This window comes from Tuber melanosporum, assembly GCF_000151645.1.
Source record: "Tuber melanosporum whole genome shotgun sequence assembly, scaffold_1, strain Mel28".
NCBI classification, from domain to species: Eukaryota; Fungi; Ascomycota; class Pezizomycetes; order Pezizales; family Tuberaceae; genus Tuber; species Tuber melanosporum.
Window position 1 is genome coordinate 1523179 of NW_003298755.1, and position 4754 is coordinate 1527932.

Below are 4754 nucleotides of genomic sequence, written 5' to 3' on the forward strand. Positions count from 1 at the left end.
CCCTTCAGGCTGTGGCCCACGATGCTACTGACTTATAACAGGACTGGCGAGGTGTGTTAGACCCACCAACTCTAAGTTATAGCTTTCTCCAAGCTCAACTAGTTGTGTACCTGGTATCCACTAACCTGAAGTTCGAACAACTTATATAGTTTCAGGTGACACATCATCATGTATTTTCCCATGAAACTCTGTGTAACAAGTTACCTTAAAGGTATGGTAACTTGGTTCCATAGCAGGGTAACCCTGAGCTTAAGACATGATAGCTCTGATCTAGAGGTAGAGTAATAACACCATAGATTATCCTGCAGAGGAGGGTATCTCGACCTGTACTCAACATCAAGCAATTAAGGGTAGCTGAGGAGGGTTTAGTACCCGAAATCATGTTAGCAGGATAGTAAACACCTAAGCTATTGATTTACAGTGATTTGAAACTCTAACATCTTTGACCCAGTATGGCCACTCTGTGTTGAAAGGCAAGATACTTCCGTTCTCAGGTTTATAAACAAAAAGGCAAAGAATAAGAAAAGGCTATTAGGCTGACGAAAACAAAAGAAGCCTTTCCAAGTTTGGGTTAGACTAGAATGACGTAGTGGTGTAAGGGTAAGTACAGCTGTGGCTGAGTTGTTATTAGATAGTGGCACTACAAGGGCAGTACTAAGAACTTAATAGACAAAGAAGACATAGGTCCCTTGAATCGAGAGGAAGATTGTGGCACCTATCAATGATGCTTCTAGGAATAATATTCCCCACTCAGGGATTCAGTATACTAAGACCCTGATGATGCATATTGGTAATCTTGTCAATAACATGCAATTTGAACTAGCAGATATATCCAATAGGCAGATTAATAAATATGTTGAATAGTCTTGGCTCTATGAACATAATCCTGATATAGACCATGAATCTAGGAGTTACACCTGGAGCTTAGTTCTTTGTAAGACTAAGTGCCTTGTAGGACAGAGATGATTAGAGTTTATAACTGCAGAAGAGCTATTAGCAGAGGACCAAGCTCCAGTAGATCTTCTGGAATATACCCACTATACTGAAGAGGATGGCAAGGATATTACTTTCAGTCTTTGTCCCGAATATAAGGACTATGGGGATATATTTAGCCAGCCAAGAAGAGATGCTTTACAGGAGCACTCAGAATATGATCATATGATCGACTTAATACCAGGAACAACTCTATCTTCTTGCCCTATATACACCATATCTGAGATTCAGCTAAAGGTCTTAATAGAATATCTCTGTGAGATGCTGGTAATGGGAAATATAAGTTGATCTAATTCTCCTGCCACAGCTCCAATCCTCTTTGAAGACAAACCTGATATTTTATTGAGATTACAAGTTGATTATAGAGAATATAATAAGATTAGGGTAAAGAGTAAATATTCTTCACTATTGATGAGTGAGGTGTGGGATAGACTTGGGAAGGACAGAGTCTTTACTAAGTTGGACATGAAGAATAGTTGCTATCTCCTTCAGATAGCAGAAGGTGAAGAATAGAAGACAGCATTTCGATGTTGTTATCGATTGTATGAGTATGCAGTAATGCTATTTGGACTGTGCAATACTCCGTCTAAGTTCCAGAGTATGACGAAATACATCTTCCAAGTCTTGTTAGATGAAGGAATAATCACCTATATGAATGATGTTCTGATATACTTAGAGACTATAGAAGAACATGTCTCTCTCATTTGACTGGTTATGGAAAAACTAGGCAAAGCTTGGCTTTGTATGAGCATTAACAAGTCTACATTGTATTAAAGAGAAGTGGAATTCCTAGAATACTGTATATCTGACTCTGGAATCATGATGACTATAGAGAAGGTGAAGTTAATTCAAGTTTGTACTCCACCAAAAACAGTTGTTGAGATACAATACTTTTTGGATTTTGCAAGGTTTTATTGTCTGTTAATGTAAGTCTTTAATAAGATAACAAATCTATTGACTAACTTAATAAGAAAGGATGCCAAATAGAAATGGGGTCTAAGGCATGATCAAGTCCTTAGTCAATGAAAAGCAAGGTTTATAGCAAGCGCTATTGTAGTCCATTTTGATCAGGAATAGTCAATCAAATTAGAAACTAACGCTAATGAATTTGCATTATGAGCTATATTATCACAATTATGTAAAGATAATAGATGGTACCCGATAGCCTACCATAGTCAGATTATCCCACCAGTAGAGATAAATTATGATGTATATGATAAAGAGATGTCTGTAATTGTTACCATATTCAAAGAATAGAAACATTTCTTACGTTCAGTATCTGATCCATTAACCATTTATATTGATCATAAGAATTTGGAGTACCTTGATAGTACTAAGATACTGAATTGCTGACATCATCGATGGGCAGAATTCCTTCAACCGCTTAATTTAAAAGGTTTCTACTGTAGGGGATAGTTCAATGGGAAGGCTGATATATTATCAAGTCATCTGGAATACTGCCCTAAAGGGGAGAGTAATGCTATGAAATTGGGTTAGGAATAGATGTTTTTTAGTCCCAGACAGTATTTGGATAGTCAGCAGTGAAAGATCTTGCGACCATAGTTGTTACAACAGTACTACTGCTTTCTCTTAAAATGAGGAATGTGGGACCAAATAAAGGTTGCTACTGCTAAATAGCGTACTTAATAAAGTATGTTTACAAATCTGTTGTTGAAGGAGATAAGAAGGTGGCTTTAATTTCTCAATCAAGAAGTACTTCCTTACGTATGAGAAGAATCAGAAAATATCGCAGTATCAAGGACTAAAAGACAGGATCGTGCAGTTGGAACATGACACCCACCTAGCTGGACACTTTGAAACTTGTAAGGCTATTGGCAAGGTTAAAGCCAACTTCTACTGGCCAAGGGTAGAGGCCTATAATGAATACTATATTCAGTTTTATGATATCTGTTAAAGTGTAAAAATAGTTAAAAATAAGAGGCTTGGACTCTTAGAACTAATTGATGTTCCTATGAGGCCATAGAATACAATATCAATGAACTTCATTCTGGTGTAATCAGAGTCTGCGGGTTTTATGAAGATCTAAGTCACTGTTGATAGGTTTTCAAAAATAGCATATTTCATTCCTCACTATGGAGGTACTAATCAAGAAACTTGCTCTTATCTATCTCAAAGAGATCTGAAGACTGCATGGACTTACAAGCTTGATTATCTATGATTAAGATAGTCGATTCATGTCAAGATTTTTGGTTAGCTGAATGCCAGTACTTGAAGTAAAATGCAAGACCTGAACCGCACTGCCTCGAGAAACTGATTGTCTGATACAACACATGAATCAGACCTTTGCACAATATCTGAGAAGTTATTGTACCTACTGGTAGGATGACTGGACATGGTTACTACTATTAGCAGAGTATACCTATAATACATCCACCTCGGAGTCCACTAAGGTATCACTTTTTAAGATTATGTATGGATTTACTCAGAGGATGAATTGGTCTGGAATAGTTCATGAGAACAAAGGAATTTATCTGAATAGGAAACTGTTTGTAAAGGATTGTGAAAGTACATAGCGAGACATATGAGAGACATGACAGGGGGTGCAAGAAAGGCAACGGATATGGCATGACCAGAAAAGGTTACCATCTTTGAAATATGCCATTATAGAATATGTTGAACAAGCCAGAACTGTTAAGGCAGATTGAGTGATGCTGAATTGCAAAAATATGTGTACCAAGAGGACGATAAAGAAAATCCAAACCACAGAATGTTTATCCCATTTGTGGTTAAGAAACTTTTAGGTACTCGGACATATGAACCCCAATAACCTGCCTGGTAGTTAATTCATCTGGTATTCAATGTTTGATTGTTAGAACAATACTGTAAGGCTCAAACTGGAAGAAGGGTCAAGGATGTTCCCCCCATCTTTGATGTTATGGAAGATGAGCCCAGCAACTTTATCACTGGAGTATTAGATAGCTGACAGTCAGGTAGAGCTAAGCAGAAGTTGCTGCATCAGTTTGTCCAGTCTCTTATATCATGGAAAGGCTATGGACACAAAGAAAACTCTCAAGAGCTGTTTGAGATGTTGGAAGAAACTGGCATGTAGGTCTTAAGCGATTTTCACAGCAGGTATCTATCTAAACCTAGGGACGATAGGATTATAGATGTAATGAATAGTGGGAATAAGAAATATTCATAGAAAGGTTCGGGTTGAGCCTTATAGAAGAGGGGAGTGATGTAATCAGACTCTACGGAGTCCAATTACAGTTAGGTAATTCTATGCCCATACAGGTATCAAGAGACTACCACAGTAGGAATGATGGTAGACTAGAGTCTACCAAGTAGAGGTACTATTGGTCAGGTACCTCAGTTGGATATGCCTGCTATACTGAGAAGTAGATAGGTACAAGCATCTCCTTGATCTACACTCACATGCATTGTAAATGTTAAAGGTAAGAGGGATAAGATACCAATAGTCAGAAATGGTATAAGTGATAGAAATTGTTGCATTTTGGCTTATCATCTTGGTATTTTACAAGCCAAATCTAATTGTGATAGAAAATCCAATAGTGGTACATCTGATCACAGGATATCTAATTATAAGATAGTCCTATGAGATCCAACAGATTACTCAGATCTGTTTAACTGCTCGGTACATATAAGACAAGCATCCCTACAATTTATACTCGAGCAGGTTGTGAATGTTGAAAGTCTGGGAGAGTACTATGATACAAGCCAAATCCTGTTGTGATGGAAAATGCTAAAGTGGTAAATGTGATCACAGGATATCTGATTAT